At 42.8% G+C, this 25,713-nt stretch overlaps 2 protein-coding genes across 9 annotated transcripts in view; one reads left to right on the forward strand and one right to left on the reverse strand.

The window, feature by feature from the left end:
* CCDC92 (coiled-coil domain containing 92) overlaps nt 1-4,978 on the reverse strand; it is a 30,911-nt gene extending 25,933 nt beyond the window's left edge. For 2 of the 4 annotated variants that reach the window (XM_041728353.1, XM_041728356.1), the window contains exon 1: nt 4,478-4,611. The gene's annotated coding sequence lies outside the window, so the exon portion shown is untranslated. Of the gene's footprint in view, nt 1-3,855; nt 4,234-4,477; nt 4,612-4,842 lie in introns of those variants that run through there. The other 2 variants (XM_041728354.1, XM_041728355.1) reach the window with 2 other exon arrangements.
* The window catches only part of ZNF664 (zinc finger protein 664), a 43,699-nt gene continuing 22,564 nt past the window's right edge, over nt 4,579-25,713 (forward strand). For 2 of the 5 annotated variants that reach the window (XM_041728361.1, XM_041728357.1), the window contains exons 1-2: nt 5,183-5,344; nt 5,939-6,074. The gene's annotated coding sequence lies outside the window, so the exon portion shown is untranslated. Of the gene's footprint in view, nt 4,630-4,650; nt 4,790-4,810; nt 4,950-5,182; nt 5,345-5,938; nt 6,075-25,713 lie in introns of those variants that run through there. The other 3 variants (XM_041728360.1, XM_041728358.1, XM_041728359.1) reach the window with 3 other exon arrangements.

A 25,713-nucleotide genomic window follows, 5' to 3' on the forward strand; every position in this document is an offset into this window, starting at 1 on the left:
AAATTGTAGTAGCAGAGTACTATGTGCCTCAAATTCCATTTATTAAAAGTTCTCTGTTGTTGGTTTTTTCTCTCTCCCTTATTGTCAGATTTAATCATTTCAGGCTTGTTCTTTTGTTTGGTGCTAACCAAAGGAATTCCACTGCTCAGTACTGAGAATCTGGCTAGTAGAAAGAATCTCGATAAAAGGAGAAAACATATTCCCTCTTCCTTTACAGCTACAGGGGAGTGGACACTTCTTGCTTCATAAAACTATTTTTGATAAAATGGTAAACTGAGGCTAATCACAAAGATGTGTAACTTAGTCTGCTCTCCAGTATGGAAACCTGCATCAAATATACAAACTCCGGGCAGCCTGCGTGGCTCAGTGGTTTAGCATCGCCTTCAGCCCAGGGCGTGATCCTGGAGACCGGGGGTCGAGACCCGCATGGGGCTCCCTGCATGGAGGCTGCTTCTCCCTCTGCCTGTGTCTGCCTGTCTCTCTCTCCTCTCTGTGTATTCTCATGAATAAATAAAGTCTTTTTAAAAAAATATACAAACTCCAATTTTCTAGTTAACAAAGGGGTTTTTAGACAGCTGTGTCATGGCCTCAGAAAAAGTGGAGAGGAGCTCCAAAAGGCAACCTTTGACCTGTAAAAAGGGTGCTTTCAAACTGGGTGCCTTACTTGATAATTTGCTGTCCTGGTCATAAAATTTAAAGTAGCACCTGCAATTTTTTTAAAAAAGTACTAAGTATTCATAAGGCTTTCTTATTTTATTTTTTTGGTTGGCCACAAGAACTTGATATTCTTCTCTTTTTCCTTTATGCATGAAGTATAAATAATGTAATCCAGTTTCAAACTTTGGGTCTTTGTCTTATTTAAATGATCATACCCAAATTCAGCTGGTGGATAAACAGACACAAAAAGCATGAGACAAACTCATCTGCTAAAGAACAAAAGAGAAAAACTAAAAGGGTTTTTGAAAGAATAAGCACATGTATACATTAATTCAGGATTGTTTTTCCTTCTAACTTCCTCCTCAAACTGGAGGGTGTCAGACACTGGTTTAACTCAACTGGCCAAGTTACCATCACACTTCACTTAAATCCTTGTGCAGAGAACGTTTGGGTTACTGCTCTGCTCTACTCCTTGGCCACAGACAGAGTCCTAACCCCACCAGCCCACTTAATACACGCATCATGACTATCAGGAAACAGTCACCTAATCTTTCTTATTTTGGGTAGATCATCACCCTATTGTTGATAAATTATCATTCCCAGGATTGGCTTAGCACAAACAGGACACATCTTTTTCTTTTTCAAATACAAAGCTCCGATTCACCAAGTCTTTTCAGTACATTGTAACTGTATTTCTCCTCAGTTGTGTTTTACCCTCAGCTGCCAACATAGATTTAAAACCAACGTAGACATACTGGAAGAACATTCAATGCAACTTACTGTAGGTGGATATGACTGGATTTTTTTTTTCTGTGAAATTTGAGTCATGTTTGAGTAATGAAATAAACAAACTAAAATGCAGAGCAAGCATAAGAATCAGCCCTTAATCAGTATCTTTTAAAAAAATAATTTCAGCTAAGAAGAAAATCTATTCACTTTTACAACCTGCTGACTCTGAAAAAAATGACTGACATCATCCCATTTTTAAAAAGAGCTTTAAAAAAAAGTCTCTTCTGTTTGCCTTCATAGAAATGGCTAATTTTCCTCTTAATTGCTTATTGTAGAAAATAAAAGCCAAAGGAAGAAATACAAATCATGAATAATTAGTCTTTTAAAAGTCTTTTGAAAGTGAGAGCTCTTTATTACCTGGGAAGCCCCATACAAATGCAAAGTAGGATTAAAATCACCTCTGATACTAGGCTGACCTCTACACTGCTACAGAACTTCCAAGGGCTCAGGCACATTCTCGGGAGTCCTTGCGCCCACAGCTGTAGAAGCCCCCCCCCCCCATTAAAAAAATTTAAAAAGAGCCACAAAGCCCTTTAATCCACGGCCATGGGAATCCCTAGACACCCATCTCACACCCCATGTGCTATCTCCTACTAGCCAGTACCTGTTGGGGTACTGGCTAATTTGGAAACTGTGGGGAAGGAGCAGCCCCTTCTTTACAATGCTGGAGGTTCCAATCATAAGCAACTTTTGTTCTTATGTCAAAGTGAAACGTTTTCCTATAAATACTACTTGGCCTCTTCTGCACTTGGGAATTACTCTAAATACAGACACTCCCTTTGCTGCATGACAAACCTTAAATATCTGAAAACAATGAGGACACGTTCACTTCTCTGCCCAAATCTTTCTGCACGTTTAAACATCAAAGCTGGAGATGTGAAAATTGGTGTTGTTAAGCTAGCACCTACCTAACTAGTCTGGAACTTCAATATGAGCCAAACATTTATCGCAGCCTTGGTGTGTGAAGCATAGAGGCACCTAGTTGCTGACCTTTAAGGATCCAATCCAGTAGATGTAATCAATCTCAATAAACATGTGTGCCCATTATGTATCAGGAACTTTTTATAGCTGACCTTGTTCCAGATAGAAGAAAAAGGCCCACGTCTTTTCTTGTTAGAAGCATGAGAGAATGCTTTACAAGTATTTCTTAAAAGCATCAATGTTGTTAACACCAGTATTGTTGCAAATGCTCTCTGCCAATTAAGTGATGACATTGAAATGAATTTACCCAATGAATCATAGATGAAAGAGTTAAGAACCCAAGTGATCTTCCATTGCAAGTAAAAGGACTCACGTGTTTTTCAAAAGAATTAATATTTTCTAAGAAACCTGTTAGATTGATGTATTTACACGTACTACAACAAAAACCTGATACAAATAATTGTTTTGTACTTTGGATTTTAAACATACCTAAACTAAATTCACTGAGTAATTATAACATGATATAGAGAAATAATAAAAACCACTTTAAGGTTTTTCAATAGCGTGTATATGTAAACATACATATACACACATATGTATATACATATACCACAAGCCTTAATTAAACCCTTTCTCAAAAATGTTTCACATAAGACAAACACTTAACCAAAAGAAATACTTAAATTTAAAACCTCTTAGGGCGGGATCCCTGGGTGGCGCAGCGGTTTGGCGCCTGCCTTTGGCCCAGGGCGCGATCCTGGAGACCCAGGATCGAATCCCACATCGGGCTCCCGGTGCATGGAGCCTGCTTCTCCCTCTGCCTGTGTCTCTGCCTCTCTCTCTCTCTCTCTCTGTGACTATCGTAAAATTTAAAAAAAAAAAAAAAACCTCTTAGGGCATAAAAGTCACTTTAGATGTTAGCATCTTTCCCCTTACACTCCAATGGGAAGAAAATGCAGGCAAATTCTTGACAGTGCAAAAAAAATTTAATAAAACAGTAACAGTGCTCTTTACATAAATCTCAAACTTAAAAATAATTTATATATATATATATATATTTTTAAACCGCAATTCTAGTTTTACATTCTTACAGGTAGGTCTCTGGAAATGCGTAATACATCAAAGCACGTTTTAAAATTAAACCTCGGAGCTTGTTATTTTTGCAATAACACCTATTACCGCAACCTAAATTTCGGAACACAACTGTATTTTCTCTTAGGCCACGTCATTTTCATTATTGGAATAGATCATACAGCTAAATATCAAAGCTTGAATTTAAAAAAAAAAAAAAGCAGGTCAGCATGGAGACGTTAAGTTAGATAAACTGGAGTAACTCACTAGCAGACCGCAGCTCGGCAGGCAAAGCCTGGAGCTCTACTGCATATTTGCATTATGCTCAATTTCATGAATTACAAGCAAATTGTTATTCGGGGTCGTCTAAAGCCCACATCAAAGCTTCAGAAAAGGGCTGTAAGGTAGAGTACTTACGCAAGGGTTATCAGGACACGAGACAACGCAACTTATCAGGGAGGGTCTCTAACGTCCAGAGGGTGGTAAAACGCATTTAAAAAAATCGATGTGGATTCAGACGGCCGCCTCCCCACACACCCCAGACAAAGCAGGGCCAGGCCCCAGGGTGCTCCTGGTGCACCTGCAATGCGGATCCCTCACCCTACAATCCCACCCCGGGGCTGGCAGGGGCGGCCCCTGGGCGGACCGCTCCTGCCCCGTCCGGCTGGTCTGGGTGCGCGGTGCGGCGGGTCCGCAGCCTGGACTGGAGCCCGGGCCAGGGCATCCCCTCCCCATAACGGGCTGATACGGGGGAGACGGCGGCGCGGTCGGGGGGCGCTGCGCCTCACTCCTGCCCTCGCTTCCACCTCCTCGTGTCTCTGCCCCCCCCCCCAGCTGTTTCCGCACGGGGACCCCCTTCCCCACCGCCGAGCCCTGGGGGCGAGACGGGAGCACCCCCGCCCCCTGCGGCCAGGGCTTTTACAACCATCTAATTCCCGTCCCGACAGGTGCTCCCCCCCGCCGGCGCCCGCAGAGCCTCCCCAGAGGTACCGCCAGGTGAGCGGGGCTGGACTCGGGCGCACCTCGGGCCCCGCCTCACCTGCGGGCGCGGCCGTCGCGGTCCTTCAAGCGGCTCCCCCCCTCGGCGCGGTCCTCCCGGCAGGCGGCTGCGGGGGCCGCGGCCCATGGGCGGGGCGGCGGGCGGGGCTGGCTCCCGGCTCCGGCCCTGCGCCGGCCGGGCGGCCGAGGGAGGTCAGTGGGCGCCGCCCGCCGAACGCATCTCGCCGGCTCCCACCCGAGCGCTCGCCGCGGTGCACGCCGGGAGCGGGGGCCGGGGCGGCGAGGCCAGGCCGCGCTGACCGGGCGGACGGCTGACGCGCCGGCGCGGCGGCGGCGGCGGCGGCGGCGGCGGGTCTGTCTGCGGGGCGGGGCGGGGCGGGGCGGGGGAGGCCGCTCGATACTCACTTCGCGGGGAGGGGGCGATGCCCCCCGTCCCCCAGCTGTGGCGGGGCCGGGGACGGCACCGAGGGGCAGGGAGGGTCTGGCCGGTGGGACGCAGGCGCAGAGCTCAGGTGCGGCCGCACTGCGGTTGCCCAGGGTAACGCGGGCCCGGGCGGGGCGGGGCAGGAGGAGCGAGCGGGCGAGCGGGAGCGCGCGCGCAGGGCCGGGGCTGGGGGGGTACCCGGGCCCAGCCTGGGATCGGGGGGAGGGCGCGCGCGCGGGCGGCCGGCGGGGGCGGGGGCGGGGGGTGCCGGGGCGCGGGCCGAGCGGCGCGCATGCGTGCGGCCGCCGCTCCCCCGGGGCTCGTCGGCCCCGTGCGTGCGCACGCGCGCTGTCCCCCGGAGGCGTCTGGGTGTGCGGAGCGCGCGCGCGCGGCTCGGAGGCGCACCTGTGAGGTGTCCCTTGAGGAGAGGGAGGGTGGGTGCGCGGAGTCCGCGGCCTGGGGCGCTTCAGCCCCTCACTTGGAGTGAGTTGTCTGGCGGCCGGGCTGCAGTCTGTTTCTTTTCGGGAACGAGGCGGGGGCAGGGGCAGAAGGGGAGCGGGCTCGGGGCTGGCAGGACGATGAGTGGGTTAAAGAAAAGAAAAACAACCCATCACTCGGGATGGGCCTGGGGCCGGGCGGCCCCGGGGCGTCGGAGGGGAAGGGCGGCGCGGCCCCCCCGCAGCCGGCCGGCCCTGCGGCCACCGGGCAAGGCCCGCGGAGGGCGAGCCCCGGCCTCGGGCCTCGGAGGGCCGCCGTGGGCCCGCAGCGCCGGCGGCGGGGCGCGGGGGTCACAGATGGCGGCCGGCGGCGCGGCGAGGGGTGGGCAGCGGCGGGGGCGAGGCCGGGCGGAGGCCCCGCGGGAGCCGGACTCCCGAGCCCGGGCTCCATTGTTGTCGGAGCCGAGGGAAGGGGGAGCGAGACGGCCGTAGGAGCCCGTGGAGCCGCGCCTTGGAGCCCTTCCAGGCAGGTCCCCGGAGAGGCGGTAATGGCCGCGCCGTGGGAGCGGGGAGCGGGGAGCCGGGCCGGGCCGGGCCGCGGGGGAGCCCGGCTGCAGGGTGTGCTGTTGTGTCTCCGTAGAGCGCCCCGCGTCCCGGCAGAGCCCGCCGAGCATCCCGCCAGGTGATGAGGAGCCCTCCGCGCACCCAGCGCAGAACGCCGCTGCCGCTGGACGCCTCCATTGTTTGACCACAATAAGGGCCGGATTCTCACCCAGGTAAACTGGATGGCCGCGCAGCCGAGCTCCCTCTCAGCTCCCACATCCAGAGGAATCCTCTCCTCTTTCAGGACCTGCCTTCAGTTCGCTTACTGTCCCCCGCTTCCGATTAACTCAGTAAATCCACCTCCCAGACATTTTCCCATCTGGATTAATCTTCCCGCATCTCTCTGCCAAGTCACCTCTCATTTCCCTCAAAACTCGGCTCCTTTGTGAAACCTTCCCTGCTGAACTCTAACAACTAAATTTCTCTAGGAGGAGCCTGCTCCTGCTCCGCACATTTCCAGGGGCTAGTTTGTGGACTGGTTGTCCTACCGCAATAAAGGAGACTAGGTACTAAAAGATAATTTAAGTTACTGATCTTTTAAAGGAACGTTTTGTGACAGTTAGACAGCTTATTGTTTTTAACGGGATTGAACTTGGGTTTTTTTTTTTTTTTTTTGCTGTTGTTGTTGTTGATATATTTTGCCCTCTCTTTTCGAGAGCCTCCGACTTCCTTTATAGATGCATAGCTTCTAGAGCAGAAAAAATGATTTTTTTTTTTTGTTTAACCGCAGGTTAACTTAAATTTTAAAAAAAATTTTAATTTTGAATAGATAAAGTAGTACATTTTCTTTGTAAAAATTAAAACACCACAGATATGTCTGAAGTCTTTCACTACCAACCCCAGAGATGGTAAACTATGCTATGTTCCGTGTGTATCCTTTTAGATCTTTTAAAATGTTTTTCCGTGTGTGTACTTGTATTATCTTTGACTGTTTTAACAAGTACTACTGTACTCTTATCTTTCAGCGTATAATGCGTTAAGTCGTTTTGAAGAACTGCTGCATCATGTTCCGTAGTTTGGGTATACCATGGTTTATTTAGCTATTTCCCAGATTGGCGTCGGTTTAAATTTTAACTTTATACTTAAAACCACTCTTTCAGTGGTGGTTCTCTGACGAAGTGAAATTTCAGTGAAGGGAACGCAAATCTACACTAATTAGAGTAAACACAGGCCTTTAGGGTGGAAGTTCTCTTTGGTTGAGAAATTCACATGTGGGACCTCTACCCCTCCCCCAATGTAATTATGACTCTAGTACTTTCCAGCCCTTTGACCTTGAGGAGGACAATCACTAAACCTCAGTTTTCTTTTCTATAAATGCTGATAATACCTGTTCTGTCTACTCCACCGACTTCAGCAATATGATGTATGTGAAAGTGCCTTGCAGATTGTAAAGTAGTATGTAAATGTTGATTTTATTAGCTTTTGTGATCCAAAAGGACTTTTTATTTGCAATGTAATTTATACATTTTTGACCAGATGTGTCTATTACAGAATAATAGATATCACCAACTTTGAATGCTTCTTAGTTTGTGATTTTTGCTATAATTTTTAAGTACTGTTAATACATTAGATTTTTTAAAGAGTATTGGCAAAGACATTTTTCCTAGTGCTTTACATGCTTTAAAAAAATAAGTTAGTTGATTTTGAATGAAGTTTCAACAAAATGAGTGCTACGTAAAACTCACGTATTTAAACAGCTTATTTCCTAGTGACATAATGCATATATGTATTTTCCTGTGGCAACATCAGATTCAGGTTAGCTGTTAGGTCCTTGGGGTGAAATGTGTTCTTACTGAATTTGTAGGCAGTATCAGAGTTTTAACAATTTAAATATTGACTGATATGATGGGTATTGTTTTAAGATGTCAGAGATACGTTAAGGATTCTGTAGGTATTTTTATTTCATTCCAATATATATGAATGTGGCCAGCAAAATCAATTTGTTCCTGTTCTTTTGGAGTTCATAATCTCTGGTGGTAGAGGTAACCAGAAATGAAACAATCCCTACTGCACGTATAATCACAAGTGGTGGTATCTGTTAGAAAAGTAGTACTGATTATCAGAGAGTATAAAAAGGGGAGCAAATTTTAGATTCTGAAAAGAAGACCTGGGAAAGACTTTTTTTTTTTTTTTTTGCAAAAATGAGATTTGAGCTGAGATCTGAAGGGTGAGTAGGCGTTAGCGTATAGTGATGGGGGATAATTTTCCAGGCAGGGGAATGGCATGTGGGAAGGCCCTGAAGGGGGAGAACTTTGCCCATTCCAGGAACTGAAAGAATGACTTGTGGATAGATTCTGGTGGTGAGAGGGAAGTGTGGCTAGGCAAGGGGCCAGATCATGTAGGGTCTTGTAGGGCAAGTTAAGGATGTTTTATTTTATTCTGAGTGAAATGGGAAACCATTGCAAGGGTTGGGTTGGAAGCAGGGGAATGACATAATCAGATTTGCATTTTTAAACAGCTACTCCAGCTGCTACATGCAGAATGTGGGGGTGTGGGGGGGGGAGAGTAGAAGTCGGGGAGACTAGGTAGGCCATTTCAGAAGTCTATCTGGAAGAGAGGTAATCTTTCCCTTGGAGTTCACATTGAGTTCAAAATGCCACCTAGACTACAGGCAAAATAGATGTTTGATTAAAAAAAAAAAAAATCCTTGTTTCTTATTTTTAAAAAGTAAGCACTTTTTATGCTAAAGTTCACATAAGTGTTAAGCTAATTATCCACTATACTTAACAGAATGGTATCAGAGTCAAATTAAAAATTGGGGTATTATTTAACATGATTTTTGTAAGTTTTATTAAAGAGGTAATACATGAAATAGAAGTGAGATTAAGGATCCAAAACGAGAGGAAGAGTAGTATTTGTAGCTGCTATTGGCTACAAAAACGAGAATAACAAAACTATTATACAAAGAAAAATTGAGGAAGTGACTGGGTACACAATGCATATATAAAACTCATAGTTTTCTGAATACCAAAAATAATTTGGCAGAAATTAAAATGGAAAATAAAGAAACCAAAAAACAGGCTCTGATCACAATGTAACGAAAACCATAAAACATCTAAGTACAGCTTTATCGAGACAAGTGCAGTCTGCATGGAGGACATCATAAACTATCCTGAAAGATAGGAAAGAATGTCTTAAATGAAAAAACAGGCTGTCTTCCTGGATATGATGTTTCAACATTGACCTATCCATTTTGGGGTGAACTGGACAATAATTGAGTAATGAGGTGGGATAAATTCTGTCTCATATGAAATATGTTATAGATCTCTGTTCAGAACGGTGTCATACTAGCTTTATAATATCTGCACAGGTTACTGGAACCTATTCAGCACCCCAAAAATATATGTGGAAATGTAGTAAATGATAAGTGGGTTCTGTGTATTGAGATGGGCAGGACAAAGATTTGGTAATCAGACCTGAACTAGAATCTTCTAAGTGAGGAAAAGAATACCTGCCATGAAGGTGTTTTAAGGGAAAGACATCTAGGTTGTGGCACCTCTGGGGTACTCGGATCTGTTATTAGTTAAAAATCAGTGTATTAGACTACAAAAAAATTTAAGACTTCTTAGAAAACAAAACCCCAAGATTAGAAGCCAAACCACAAAGTAGGAAAATATTTGTGACAAACATAAGTGAAGGCTTAATATATTCAACATGTAAAGAACTCAAATCAATGAGGAAAATAAGAAAAATCTGCACACAAGTGGTTGCAGGATGTGGACAGACAGTTCACTGGATAGAAGTATAATTTGTTAAACATGTGGAAAGATGTGTACTGTCACCAATAATCAAATAGTTTGTAATTACTCCTCCAGAAAAGTTAGGTTTGATTCTGAAGAGCTACAGAATTAGAAGATGTTTAAAAATGAAATAAATGCAGAAAAGCTTTGTGAAGAAAAACCTTTACCTGAACAATTTAAAGGCTAACCTAAATAAATGGACATTATATGTGATTGGAAGTGAAAACATCATTGTAAGCACAAATATTCTACGAATTAAGCTGTAATTTTAATGTAGTTTCACATAAAACCCAGTGAGAATTATTTCTAGACACTTGATAAATTGCTTCTAAAATTCACCTGGAAGAGGAAATGTGCTAGAATGGCCAAGAAATTTTTGAAATGGAAAAATAGTGATAGAGGATTTGCCGTTTCAGATATCAGAACATACTGTAATGCTGCATTAATATAAATGGTGATTACAAGCATAGACAAATTGCTACCTGGAACAAAGTAGAATCCAGTAACAGACCCATTTATATATAGGAATTTAGGGTAGAATAAAGTTGATAATTTGATACAGTTGGGAATTCATTGTTCGATATATTATATAGGGATAAGTGACTTTGGGAAGAAAGATTTTATTTCCCCCACATTCAAAATGAATTTTATTTGATTCAAAGAACTAACTCAAAAACAAAAGTGTAAAAATATTAGAAGAAAATAAAGAGAATTCTGTTGTAGGATATATTATGTTGGAAAATATTCTTTCATAGACCATTTAGGCAAGACTAAGACCCACAATCATAAGGAAAAGAGTGATAAATTTGATTACTATCAAAGTTGATATTTCTGTGTGACAAAAGGCAATACAAGGTGACAGACTGGGGAAAAAGTTTGTAACGTGTATAAAGAGGTAAAGAATAATAGTATTGACACAAATGAATGGAGGATAGGAATAATTCTTAGAAATGAGTCAGAGCAGTGGTGGGGAGGATTCAGTGTCACTTGTGGTTAGGGAAATGAAAATTAAAACAACTAGATTTTTTCAGTGGGGTCTATCATGCAAAAATTAAAAAGCTAATTAAGGGTGTGGAGAAAAAAAAGCACATTGTTGGGAACACAGAGTTGGATCTACCTTTTTCAAATAACAATTTGGCAGAACCTATAAAAAATTTTAAAAGCCTGCTCGATCTATCCCCATTAGGGATATTACAAGATAGTAGGAGCGAAGTCTGTTTATAATTTAAAAAAAAAAAAAGGAAGATAACCCACAAATTTTGGTATCGCTATACTATGGAATGTTATGTAGCTTTTAAAAAAAGAGATTTGTATGCATTGACATAGCCTGGATGATTTCCTAGAATATATTATTGAGTCAAAACAAATTTAATTCCATTTTTTGGGTAAGATAAAAAAAAAAAACCCAAAATATTCGTGTGTGTGTGTGTGTGTGTGTGTGTGTGTATGTGTTCTAAACAAAAAAAAAGGTCTAGAAGGATACATGGAAAATATTTAACTGTGACTACTGAGGGAAAAACAGGAGAAACTGATTTTTTATTTCACGTGTTTTTGCGTTCAGTTTTTTTACAATGAGTATTTACTTTTGTAATTAAGATATTAGAATTTCTCACTTGCCAATTTAACAGAAGCCTAAATTAAGACTAGAAAATTATAATACCTAGTACCTAGGAAGATGTGGGGAAAATGTTATGTTATGTTGACCTTGTGTATCAAGAGCCTTTAAAAGTGCTCATATTCCTTGATGTAGCAGTTATCTAGGAATTGATCAAAGGCATATTTTAAAATACAGAACGAAAGATGTATATCATAGAATTATTTTTTAGGGCTCATTTGCAGAATGATTAAGTTATGGTATATCCACTGGATGATAATATGGCCATTAAAACGTTTATGAAGAAAATGTATTAAAATGCTATGACAGTGTTAGTGGGAGAATATCAGAATACAAAATTGCATATGTAACATGATTCAAACTCTTAATCAAAAATCCCAATAATCCTCCACAAAAACCTATGATGGAAAAATGTCTAGAAGAAATTAGGTGAAGATCTTAAAAATTGTAGACTTTTGGTGGTAGGACATGGGTGATTTAAAATTTATTTTTTTATATTTTCCAAGATTATGTGTATTACATTTTGTAATAGAACATTTATTTTTTAAAAGTATATAGGACATATGTTAGCTGTATGGCTTATAGGTATGTGTACTTCTAGAAATAGGTAAGCCCTATCATATGTTAAAGCATACTCTAAAATGTACTCTAAAAACTAATATCTAAACATTTTTGAGTGATGCATTTGGAATAAATTTGAATGAATTTTGTTGCTTTCCGTATTTGGAGGAAAATTGCTTCTAGCAATATGCACAATAAAATTAGTTCTCATTTCTAATTTTATATCTGTAGAATAAATGCAGAAACTTAAACATGGGCCATGGGATTTCTTTTCTTATTAACTCGCTCTGTTTCGAACACACAGATTGGTCATAGAGTAAGTTGCATTAACTGAGTCTTTAGGATGAGGGGGGCTTAGCCAGCTGAACCACAGGTAGAAGAATTAAGAGCATGGTTGTGCAGAGCCTGCATGTGGGTCAGCAGCAGGGAGCTCAAGGTACCTGGGGCTGTGTGGTATAAGTGAAGCTATCATCAAGGCACGTGGATACATTTCCTTACTAAGTGTTATTGTGAATCTGCAGTAGATGATGTGGATGTGGAGTAATGTGCTTTAGCAGATAAATCCAAGTAAGTGATAGATACATTACAGGACCCATAAGGGCTCTGGGAGCACACGGGAAGACATCGCACATCATCCAAATTTGAGGGTGGAGGTGGAAGTCAAGGAACGCTTCCTAGAGAAAGTGATGTCTGAGGTGAGCCCTGAAGGTAAACAAAGGGAACAATGAGTGTAAAGGCCTGGAGGTAAAAGGAGTGTGGGGAGGAGAGGGTAGTAGTTGAGGCATAATAGCAAACAAGACCTGGGGAGTTTGAAGATGTTTAGTTTGGCTGGAACTAGAATTGAAATGGGCAGCGGTGAGAGATGAACCAAGAAAGGTAAGTAGGTGCTAACACTGTTCAAAGTTGAAAAACCGCATGAATGAATTTGGAAATTACACTGATAGTGGGACCTTTTGCAGAACTTTAAGCAGGGTATTAGCAACCTATTTTACATTTTAGAGAGATTACATTGTAGTGGATAGTGAGTTAGAGAGAAGCAAGACTGGATGCTTTTGTAGGGAAGGATGACAGTGGCCTGAATTATAGCTGACACAGGGTAGATGGGATGGGGAATAAATTCAGGAGGTAATGAGATAAAAGTAGACAGGACTTGGTGAGAAGGAAGGAGGGTGGCTGATCACCAGGTTTCTGGCTCAGGCAGCTGAGAGGCTGCCTATAGTTGTGAACGTAATTGGCTTTGGTGAGGAGATGACTGATTGGGTTTTTGACATGCTGAATGTAAAAGGCTTATAGAAGAGATGTATAGTTCTTGAAGAGGATTTTATGTTGCAAATACATACTTTGTTATATGAATGGGCACTGTGCGCAAGTCCATTATTAAAATCAGTATTTCTACGTAGTAAATTTTTCTTAGAGTATAATTACAGTTATAAGTTGTTTAAGATTAGGGAATATCTGTCTAGCTTAGACTGGACTGTTGATGCCTTTTATAAGAAGTTATTTAAGATTGCATGACCCTAACTTTGGGTGATTTTGTAATTGTCTTTTGAACTAGATTCTGCCTCTCTGAGCAGGTGGTGGTTTCTCTGAAGAGCATTAGTGTTCTTTTGTTGGTACCACTGATGAGACTGATAAGAATGATTTCTGTTGATGACAAACTGGTCCCTTCCACATAGAGGCAGGCCTGGACATAGGCAGGGTGCTCACACGTCTGCACCCATCTGAAAGTACCTACCTCACCATTAGAAGTTGTCTTAGTCCATTCAGACTGCTATAACAAACTATCATAGATTGGGTAGATAAAACAACAAGCATTTATTTCTCACAGTGCTGGAGGTTGGAAGTCCAAAATCAAGTTCTGGAAGATCCATTCTGGATGAGGGCCCACTTCCTCATTCATTGGTGGCTGTCTTGTGTCCTTGTGTGGCAGGAGGAGTGAGGGAGCTCTCTCTGGGGTCTCTTTTATAAAAGGGCACTTATCTCATCATGAGGGTTCCACCCTCATGACCCAGTTACCTTCCAAAGGTCCACTCCTAATACTGTCACATTGGGAATTGGGTTTTGATACATGAATTTTGGGGGGATGCATTTAGTCTACAGTGTAGAAAGAGATCTGAGAATACTTCACAGTATTTATTAGGGAGGAAGTAGGAGGTCTTAATCAGAGACCCATTTGGTGGTTGAAAGAAAGAAACCCAATCGAAATGGCTTAAGTATAGGGGGATTTCTATGGGAGGCCTCCATGGCATCTAAGGTAGTTTCTTGGCTAGAGCCCACTAGCGTCTGGAAAGTTGACAGGAGTGAGCACAGCTGCTCTCTCTGCCTTGGCTATTCTGAGTTTGTAGCCCCTGCTAGTTCATAGACCCAGTCTCTCTGCTTCCCAATTCTAAATTCTCGGGGAAGAAAATCTGAGAATTCGCTGTTCAGTATTGCAGGGTCAGCGGAGCAGATTTACCTAGCTGTGTGTTTGAACCTGGTGGGCTGCCCAGGCAGTGGGTACAAAGGGTACTCGTGAGAGCACAGAATCCTGGCAGCTCAGGAGGAAGTTCCAAGAATGGCTGAGAGCATTTTAAATGGCTCAGAGATACAATAAAGGGATAAGGAGTGAAACTAGGTTTGGCAAATTGAAGTCATTTCGCCTAGGTTTAAAGAATTTCCACAACAGATCCTAGAAGATGACGCACAAGATGGATAACCAATGGCTGTAGTCAATGATCATTTGTATAGAAATTGGAGGAAAAGAGATTTTTAAAAAAATGAAATTTAACTTTGGATTAAAGGATTTAAAGTTTAATTTTAAAAAGCAGTAATTTGTATTGCTTTCTAGCACAGAAGCATTTCTATACTTCTAACTCTGGAATTTGCAGTCTCTTGTGTCACTTGATATGTTATAAGAAATTCAGTAAAGCTATTCTAGAGCTCATTTATTTTTCATATCTGCAAGTTCATAAAATAATCATAGCTTATTTCCACATCTTATTTTGCAGTGCCTTCCATGCTATTGTGACAGATCTTTTGGCCCTTGTTACGGCCAGAGCAAACCTCTGTCCCAAAGATTATAAATTCTGCCTCATTGGTGAATGATAAAACAATTCATAAAAAAATCTGAACCCCTTTTTTTCTGTGAGTAAACTCCATTATGTCCCTCTTGCTTTCAAATTATTTTTAGGGCACCCCCGGTGGCGCAGCAGTTTAGCGCTGCCTGCAGCCCGGGGTCTGATCCTGGAGACCCAGGATCGAGTCCCGCGTCGGGCTCCCTGCATGGAGCCCGCTTCTCCTTCTGCCTGTGTCTCTGCCTCTCAGTCTCTCTCTCTCTGAATAAATAAATTAAAAAAAATTATTTTTAGATGTCCGTTTCAAACATGTTAGGATTAAGGTTGATAGGATTTAAGAGTATTTCACTGATTCATAGGGCTTGGCATTGGCTAGCAAACATGTCAGGTTTCCCAGTTAACGAATATTCAGTAACTTATTACTGCATCTCTGTGTTATGATAGGATTAGGGCCTTGTGTTAAAGCCCTCAGACTCAGAGAATCAGGGAACCTGCAAGTTGTACAAGTCTTTATGGTGCTTGGCATCTAGTTAAAGGTGGTAATTATCCACTGTGAGATTCACTTCATTTTCTAATACTTTAATGTAAATATCCATGAAGATTTCTGAGCCAGGTGTTTGAGTGCCCTCTGGAGGCATTATGAACAGTTAAAAACCAGACTCCTAACAAGGTTTTCTTGAAGAGCCTCAGAGGAGAACCAGTGGTCTAGATGGTTGAACTGGGGTGGATATAAATTGGGAATAGAGGAGAGTTGGGCTGGAACCCATGGGGGTACTAGTATTTATGGAGGAGCAGGAGCTCTCCAGGCTGACTGAGTATAAGGGCTATGTGGTGAGAGTAGAACCCAGAGGCAGAAGGAGCCAAAGGAATGTGGTTGGTGGTACTCAGTGAGGAAGAAAATAACAGATGCCCTTGAGTTTAGCCAAGAGGAACTTTAGTGGTGTGGTGGTGGGTTGAGGAATGGGAAATGAAGCTGTAGAAATCAGGGAAATAAGTCTTTAAGGTGCTTCTCTAGGGAAATGGGGGATAAAGAGTGTATGACAGCTAAAGAAGGGATAAAAATTGAATATTGGTTTTCGTTAGAGTAGAAAAGACTTCATATGTTGCATTTAAATGCTGAAGGAAAAACAAGCAGAGGGAAGACAAAGTTGAAAGATATGTAGAGATTGGGAAGAGGAGAGAGCTGGCTTTAAGGTTATTAGCCTGAGATAGTTGTTGAGGGAGGATAATGCCTTTTATAGGGACATGGGAGATGGTGAATGGTTTTCAGTTCATTGCGGGATAATAGGGCGATATTCCTTAGGCAGTGGGAAATATAGGTAAGAAGACAGGACTGGTTGTAAGAGAATGTGGAATTATCATGGAAATGGTCCTCATTGAAGCCAAGCAGGTGATTGAGCTAAAAAATAATATTTAGGACATACCTTTAGAGGATACTTGTTTAGCCCATAGGACTAAGAATGGTCAGTGCCCTCAGCAAGGCCTGAGCAGAGGTGAGCAAGTGCCAGCCTCTGGGACCAAGGAGACTTGTATGAACCAGGAGTCCATGAATTATGAGGAATGGCCCAGTGGTTTAACAAGGAGGAGATCACCACTTTGAGACCAGTTTTGTAGAAGTAGTGCAGCCTGGTGGAGGGGAGTAGGGTGGGGAGAGGAGGGTACACAGGAGTGGAAACAGAGGTGTGGGTGTTCTTGGGGAGGCTGAGCAATGGAAGTGAGGAGAACTAAGCAGGCCAGGGATGCTCCAGAGAGCAGATGGAGGGACTTGCCTGTGTTTAAGCAGTAATGGCCATGGCACAATGACTATAAAAAAATCATGTTTTTAGCTTTTACAGGTATGACATTTAAATTTATATGCCACCTCCTATTAGAAAATGGATTTGAGAATAGATTGAGAATCTAAATGGGAGTGAATGTTTAGGCCTGTGACATTTCAAGGGGGCTCTTGCACAAAGAAAGAAAATAAATGTGACCAACTTCGGATTTTTTTTTCAACTTTTGATTTGTTCTGAAAAATGTCAAAACTTAAATCCTTTAAATGTGTAGGACCGTTTCTAATCATTAATATCAATAACATCTTTTCCCTTCTTTTTGGAAAAACTAGTAGTTTTGTAAAATATATCATTAAGGAAAGATAGTAGAGTCCTAATACCAGAAGTGCTGAATTAACAGTATGTTTAAATTTGAGGGGAGAGTGATTTCTAACATCAGAGTACTCAGTTCTGAGTGGTAAGGCATAATACTTAGTGTAAGGATATACAAGGTGTAGGGTGTGCAGGTCCCAGTTTAAGCCCAGACATGTCTGCTGCTGTTGTTTGTAGACCAGGGAAGGCCTCCTCCACGCTCTTCCCCTTGGTAGTCTTTACCACATAATATAGCAGACATTAAAAATGCATCCATGTCCCACATAAAATTAGCTTTTACAGAACTGGGAGTTAAGCTTCGACTAGTTGTGGACATTAAACATTAACTTTGATGTTATGATTTTCTTTTCATATTTTGCATCCAATATTTTTTTTCAGGTCTCAGCACTTCCATAGGCCCATGAGATGTTCATAAGCCCTAGGGACTATGCTGAGGGTGCTTAAGGGATGAGACACCGCTGTTGTGCTGGGATGTCTAGGCACGCCTGGCAGGGTGCACTGGCCAGAAGTCTGTTTGTTGGAGGTACCAAATTGCCCCCTGGGAAAACCCCATCCTCTGGGGGAGATGAACTGTTTCAAGTTAGCTGTTTTTTGTTGCAAGGAGCAGAGATCCATTCAGACCATTTTATAAAACATTGCAAAGATGCACGTGAACCAGAAAACCAGGACCTCAGGCAGCTCAGAGACAAGCCATAGTCTTTGCCACAGACATGGGGCCGCTGGATGCGGCTCTCTTTTCTTCGTGTCTTTTCCTCTTGCTGCATTTGGCTTATTATTTTTCCCTTCTCTGTTTTTGCTCTGCCTTACAGAGGTTCTGTTTCCTGATGACCTCTTCTGGTTCCTTTTTACGTTTTAACCTTTCAGCTGTATCTCTCATGGCTAATCACCTCGTTCTCAGTATTTAGCTTCCGGAGAAAGAGGCTGGGAATCTTTGTTGTTGCCTTTATTGTTACAAGCCACATCAGAGGTTAAGCTCTTGGGTCAGGTGTCTGTACTTGGTCTAAGAGGCCATGGTGAGGTGAAGAGGTCTTGGGGTCCACAGGGGCCTGGGCCTTCCTTGAAAGTCAAGACCATTCCTGTTAGTAGGATTTGCAGGCTCATAGGCACCATGATTGGCATGTGTAGTTCAGTATGGAAGAAAAAACCTGGCCCAATATCAAAACCACTTGAAATTCTTCCAAATGTGTTCCTGCCCTTCAAAGCTCTGTTAACAGCCTTCATTCTACGTCAGCCCTTTGTTCCCATAGAAAAACTAAAATCCCTAAATATATTGAAAGCATTTTCACTTTTCCATTTTCTTCCTATTTTATTCAGACTCTTGACATTGCAGGGTCACTCAGGGTGATCTGCAGGATTCTATTTCTCAAGTTAGTGATTTCTGCTGAAAATGATATAGCTATTTCAGATAGCAGTTAGCAGAGCTGAGTAATTCTAATCTCATGTCATGCACATAACTTCCTTTCCCCCAAGGATCTGGGAAGCATAGTCTGTAGACATAGAGTAACTTAGCACCATCCCCTGACACATGAAGTTTAGAACTGCATCTGAACATGGCAGCAGTTTGTTACCTAGATGCCTTTAATATGTCATTAGATTTCCCAGGGAAAACTGATGTTCCCCAAACTTAAAAATAGGTGTTGAAATCAAACTGCTTTGTAGCAGCTATATAGCCAAGGGTTGGGGGTGGCGGGTGGTGGTGGGACAAATAAAGTAACAATAATGATAGCTTTTATTTTGTTGGGCCCTTGAAAATTTTCAGGGACTCCTTTCTGTACTTGTCATGTATTAACTTACTTAATTCTTAAACTACCTCAAGAGATTACAAGGTCAGCTACCTTTTTTATCCCTGCTAATTGCATTTTTAATCTCTTAGGTGAATGTCACAGAGCTAGTGTGTGGTAAAGCTAGGGTGCCAACCTGCTCAGCCTGGCTCCAGGCTGTGCCTTCTTCAGTGCTCCTCTCACTGAATAATGGTTAAAAAAACTAGTACTGATCTTAGACCTACTTGGCTTCCAGGTTGTTCAAGTCACTTACATCCAGTATTCAATATCTGTGAACCTAAGATTCAGTTTGGATAAATTCCTGTCAGGAGACTAACTGTGATATCTTGGAGTGAACTTGCACAGACTGGATTTTTCTTTCAAGGGTTTCTCAGATTTTCCCATCTTCTCTTTGACCATATATACCTCGAATCCCATATATTAATTTAAATCCCATATATAAGTGGGGATACCTGTATTCTGAGCCAGTTCTTCAAAAAACTTTGTGATCCAAAATTTTTCATAATGTAGACCTTCTACTTTTTCCTTGCATTTCCCCAACCCAGCAGGATCCTAAGGTGGCCTTTCAGCCACCTACTATGGCCCCTTCTCTGTCTCTCTTTCTGGAATGTCTTGGGGGTTTTGACTCCTGTCAATGTGGTAAGTTTTCTGCTTGTTTCACTATTTTTTCTAGGTGGAAAATCCCCCTCAAGTTTTTCAAAGCTGTCTCTGGAGTTTTTTTCTAAGCATGTGCTCTTTGGGCTCAACAAGGAAGTAGATCCTCCAGCCTCCTAGTTTCCCCTAAACTCTTCCCTCTATCTGGCTTTGAGTTTCCTAGACCTTGGACACCTTCCTTAGATCTAAATGCAGTAGAAACACCTTTCTCCCATCTGAGTTTTGTTCCTCTGAGGTCCAGCTTTCTTCTCACATAGTCTAGCTGTACTGTGTCCTCTGCTGTCTTGGAGGCCTCTGGCCCAGAAACCTGAAGCCGTCTTGTTTTTCTTTACCACTGTTTCTGCGTTCACTGAGATAGAAGCAGTTGTTTTTAAGTGGGGCTTGTTCTGTAAGTTTCTGATGTTTTTCCCAAAGCCTGAATAGCAATAGTCTTCTTTTTAAATACGGTTTTCTGAAGTCTTCTCACTCTGGATTTATGGTTTTACGTCATTTTCTGTGCACAGTTGATTCTGAGAGTCATTGTTTCCAACCAGGCATTTTTTTTCTTTTGAGCCTTTGGATTTGTGATAATTTTTTAATAGCTTCTTCCTCTTCTTCAGCCCAACTCAAGACAAGGACAAGTTATTTGTTCGTCTTTATTTAGTCATTGCTGAAATTCAGAATATTCCAGTGGAACATGCAGTCTGGATCCCTGTCTTCCCTGTATGTGGTTACTTTGGCTTGTCAGATAACACAAGTTATGGGTTGTGAGTCAGGTATGAAAACAGCCAGAATCTGAGATTTCTAAAGAAGTTCAATACATAGAGGCAGAAGGTAGACTGGCGGTTACTAGGGCTGTGGGGAGGGGAAAGGATTGTTGTTTGCTGGGGACAGAGTTCCAATTTGTAAGATGAAGTTCCCAAGACCTGTTTTGTAATAACGTGACTATCCTTAATACTACTGAGTTGTTCACTTAAAGATGGTTAAGGTGGTATATTTTGTTATGCATCCTTTACCACAATTAAAAAAAAAAGTGTTTACGAAAATAGTTAGAATTCCAAATCCAGAACTTTTTGATGGCCACACTTCCAATCCTGGTGTCACTGGGGACAGTCCTACTGAAACCACGTTTTATTTCTGTTGCAGCCTCCTGGGGCCAATCTATCTGTGTCCTTACAGTAGTTACCCAAGGTGCGCCCTGTGTGGCTTTTAGGCATTCGTTTCCTTGCCTTTCCTGGAGGGTGGCTTGAGCTTTCCAGTCTGTTCCATTTTCTCCTGGGCATGGATTTTGTACCTTTTGGGTCTTACTATTCCAACAGTACAGGGAGGAAACAAGGTTAATAGATGGAGTCATTCCCACCTAGTGTTTGGGCCCTTCTGACCTGAGCGTTCCGTGCTGACTTTCCCACGGCTCTTGCTTCCCCTCAGAGCTGGAGTTGTCCCTGGGTCCCTTGAGGAAGACAGATCCAATAGAAACAGCCAAGGGGGAAGGGCAGGGAGAAGCAGATGAATCAGGCAGGTGTATATTTGCTTACTCTCCTTGTCATTTAGCTTTGACTTTCTGTAGGCGTCTGTGTTGTGTCCTGGAAAGATAGCACTTTCTCTCAATGCCCCTGTTGGTGTTCCTCCTTTCTGAGGGTGGCATGTAATCCCTGCGATTTGATAGTGAGGGGGAGCATGGCTTTAACACTTCACCGATGAGTAAACTGAGGCTAATGACATTTGGCACACTGTCATTTGGCCACACTGTCATTTAGTGTCAAATCAAGAATTTGAACTTAGGACTTGCCTGCACGTCCAGTGTTCTACCCACCAAACCATTATGATTCCTATTGCATGTATATGTTACACATTGACTAGATGGATAAGATAAACATGTGCCCTGTATGTGGTATTCCCTTAGGGGCCATCACTGGAGCAGGCCACATTCTGTCCCATTGCTCCAGTGTTTCTGTGTGCAGAGTTGAAGAGCAGGAAGAAAGTATGCTCCTACTGTGAAAAAATGTCACTAAAGTCCGATGCGTTTTCTTTATTTACTTGACACAGAGCATGGGTGAGAGAGAGAAGCAGGCTTCCTGCTGAGTGGGGAGCCTGACATAAGGATCAATCCCAGGACCCTGGGATCATGACCTGAGCTGAAGGCAGAAACTTAACTGATTGAGCCACCACCCAGGTGCCCCAGTCAGGTGCATTTTAAAATAGTCCTGTGAATCAAGGGTCAAAAGGGAAAGGCTGTGGGACAGAAACCAAGGAGAAAGGGGAGACACACACTGAGGTGAGAAAGCAGTGCTTGGCTGTGAACAGAGGAGCCCTAATTACAGAGAGGCATCCCTCTAGCCTCAGGGAGCCCCCGCCCGTGAGGTGGTGCCCTTGGCAGAGACTGATGTGTCACACGCTAATGAAAATAAGGAAGATAAGGAAAACTTATATTTATTTAGCCTCAGCTATGCTGTGGGCACTCTGATAGGTACTTTCACATTTATCATCTTCTTTAATTATCACAGCAAAGCATTGTATACATTATTATCCATATTTTTACAGATCAGTCTGAGATCAGACACATGATCCCCTAGCAAGGGGCAGAGCCAGGGCCTCCACCCGGTTGTGTCATTCCAGAGGTCATTTTTGTGGGAAGACTTGGCTGAAGGAAAGCTGGGAATGCATACCTGTATCCTCCTTTATCACCTTAATGACACATGGTTGTTAACCCTTCTCAGAAGAAAACCTGGTATCATGTACCTCCACACACTCTGTTGCCCTTCTGTGGACCTAATTTTATTGTCGTTATGGTGCTTTGATTTAAAGAAAAATCACACATGGCTCCTTTTGTCTTTTATCTTTTCTCCATTAGGAGTTAGGCCAAGTCCTATGAAAAATAGTTGTTTGGGGGACAGAGTGAAAACCGTTCTATTCCCTGTATCTCATTTAAACAGAGAGCCCACATCATTATTAGCTGTTGAACTTTGTGAGGGAGAGGTCAAGGAACCTCAGACTTCTGGCATGTGGGGCTTGTAGAAGTGTGGGCAGAAATAAGGGGTGAGGAAAGAAGGGGGGAAAAGGAAGTGGGGAGCTGATGTGCTTGGAGGCCCAAGTATGGAGAGTGGCCAAGGGTAGGAACAAGATGGCCTCCCTGGGAGATACTGGGTGAGAGGCAGAAGGTGGCCTCCCCAGGAGATAGTGGTTGAGGGGCCAAAGAGGCCAACTGTCAGAACCCCTAACAGTTCTCTCAGTGCTCAGGAGTCACACGGGATTGGAGTCTTTTCCAGCCAGCTGATGGCAGGGAGGCGAAGAGGAGGGCATCAAAAGTAACAAATTCTACTACTGTCAAGGCTTTCAATAACAAAGTTTGACCTCGTTCCAGAGAGGAGAAATGTAGACCTTGGCTGATATTAGTTGGCAAATCCTGCCCAGAAGCAGAACTGCCTTTGACCAATTTTAAAGTTGAATTCAGTGTTTTTAGGGGAAATTATTCTGTAAACTATTTGAGGTCATTGATTATCAGTAGTGTATTCAGGAAATACACTACTCCTGAACACCAGGTAGAGGGGCATTTTAATACTAGTTGGGCATGTAATGTAAATGGCAGCCAGTGGTCAAAGACTGATGGACTTTTGAAGATCCTACTTTGAGGTCATTCCAGTTTTCAGAAGCACATGGTATTCCAGCAACTATGTGCCATACATATGTATCTGAACAGGCTTTTGTGGTGAATAGAAACCTGGAATATGTCATGAGCCTGGGCATTCTGATGTGGAAGGGTGTAACCATAAGAGATTGAGACCCAGGAGTTATGGGTGACTGCGTGGCCTGCTGTAAGTGAAGTCTTCCCCCTCAGCTTTGACCCTCTACAACTTCTGATTTCTGAAGGAAAGGAAGATAGGAAGTTAAGCCCATTGTTCACTTCTCGGAGTGAGAAGCACATCTCAGAAAAGTGGCCTGGCAGTCGGGCCTTCTGGGGTGTTGTCACCTAGGGCTGACAAAGAGGTATGAGGAGCAGAGTGGCTAGAGGCCTTACTGACTAAGGGAAACCAGGTGGGTCCTCCTTCAGAGGCTGAAGCCTCTTTCAGGGTAGGGCTTCACTGACTGGTTACCATTGAGGTGGCCCAGGGCTCAAGCAGAGGGACTGTATTGAGGAAGAACAACTCTAGTATCTGCAACAGGAGGTACTAGAAGTGTGGGGAATATGAAGGGTTCATTTGGGACTGTGAGCCTGCCCTGGGTGGTCAGAATGGTGTCTTCAGGCCACCAGTATTTTCTGTTCCAGGACTGATGGTGATGGTAAAGCTAAGTAGAATGGGTTTGGCATTCCACAGTCCTAATCAATGAGTTCTGAGTGACTGATGTAAGTGAGTGATTCTAAGACAGATAGCTAGGGAAAGGAAACGGACTGGGTCTATGAGTAACTTGAGTAAGTCTTCCTATAGCCTGGTAATGTATATTTTAGACTGGAATTTCTGGAAGGTATAGTGGAGATTAGTGAGGAGGTAGATACTGCTTCTGTTGTGTGCCCAGTCTCTGGCCTTGAACAGAACAAATCATCTCTTAGCCCTGTAACTTGGCAGCATGCAGGCACCAGGGACCTAAATGGCCTTTCCACTCATGTTTTGTGCCAAAGCCTGTAGAAAAAGATTAAGCAGAGCTGTCCCTTCCCTTGGAGTTGTATCACTGCCAAATTAATATCTGATTGAGTTGATTTCTGGTATTTCCTGATAACTTGTGAGGAGGAAGAGTTCCTAACCAAGCTAGGAACATGTTCTGTGTTCTCTATCCATGAACAAGGGCATCCATTCTGTCCTGGGGAACGAGATGATAGAATTTCGTGGCCTTGGACCTGGAAATCTGGGTTTTACAAGAACACATTAGTGGATTGCTGCCTAAGGGCATAGTTTCTGAATCCTTGATAAAGCGCCTCTCTGGGTAGAGAGTTCTTTCCTGTGGTGTTCATCATTTATTCCTCTTGTATAAAACTTGACTTTGGAATTATCGTGGAGGAACAGGGTCGGGAGGGGGCACTTTTTCTTCAATAACAGTGGCTGATGATGGAAATTACTAACATAAGTGTCTATCTTACTGTTCACATACTTTTAGGCTTTAAAATCAAAGTGTTTAATGTGGAATCTCAACTCCTTTTTGGTCTCTGGATGCTTTTACGCTTCAAAAAGTGTTTCTAAGGACCCCAAAGAGCTTTCTATTTATGTGGATTACAGGCATTGATATTGACAATAAATAGAAATGAAAACTAAAAATTTTCAAAAATATTTAATTTATTTAAAAATAATGATAAACCCATTATATATTAACACAAATGACATTTTTATGAAAAACAGCTATTTTCTTAAAAAAAAAAAAACAAAAACGAAAACACATTTAGTGGGAAGAGTAGCAATTTACATTTTCACAAATGTCCTTAGTAGGAGACTTAAATGAAAGACCTCTCCTGTATTCAGACTCTGAGTTTGCTGTTTTGGTTGAAGTAGCTGAAGACATTTGGTCTCACACAGATAACATAGTTGGAAAAGGGATTTCTTTATAGCCTTTTCAGATAATTATGAGTTCATTTGTGGAACAGCACTAAAACTTGACAAATGGTTTGTAAAGGTTAGTTGTAACATCAGTTGAAAACCATATCAGCGAACTTTTTGTACTCTAAGTAGAGAAAAATCCGTTGGTCTCTCTTACACTTTGAACAGATCTTTTACCTGTGATGATTTTATTAACTCCCACATTGGTCATTTGGAAAATATTGATTTGCTGAGTTACATGGATCTTGCAATTGTTCACACATTTCATTATATGTAATATCAGAAAAAAATCATGTTCTTTTTTTAAAATAAATTTATTTTGTATTGGTGTTGAATTTGCCAACATACAGAATAACACCCAGTGCTTATCCCGTCAAGTGCCCCCCTCAGTGCCCGTCACCCATTCACCCCCACCCCCCGCCCTCCTCCCCTTCCACCACCCCTAGTTTGTTTCCCAGAGTTAAGAGTCTTTATGTTCTGTCAAAAATCATGTTCTTTAAGATTACCGTCAGTCTTACTAGAAAAGCCTTCAAATATTGGAAAGCTATAGAGCTCATGGTTGGCAGACACAAGTTTCCTGAAATCCAGTTTTCACTTGATAGTTTGGATTTGACCATTGACAACACATACCATCAGTAGTTTCCTGTTATCTGGAATGTCTTCCCAACACCCGAGTTTGCCATGACCAGTTTGCCAATCATTCTTTCAAGTAAAAAATGTTCTGTCAAGAATAAGGTTAGTTGAGCCTGCAGCTCAGTTATAC

This window comes from Vulpes lagopus, chromosome 14 (genome assembly GCF_018345385.1).
Source record: "Vulpes lagopus strain Blue_001 chromosome 14, ASM1834538v1, whole genome shotgun sequence".
NCBI lineage: Eukaryota > Metazoa > Chordata > Mammalia > Carnivora > Canidae > Vulpes > Vulpes lagopus.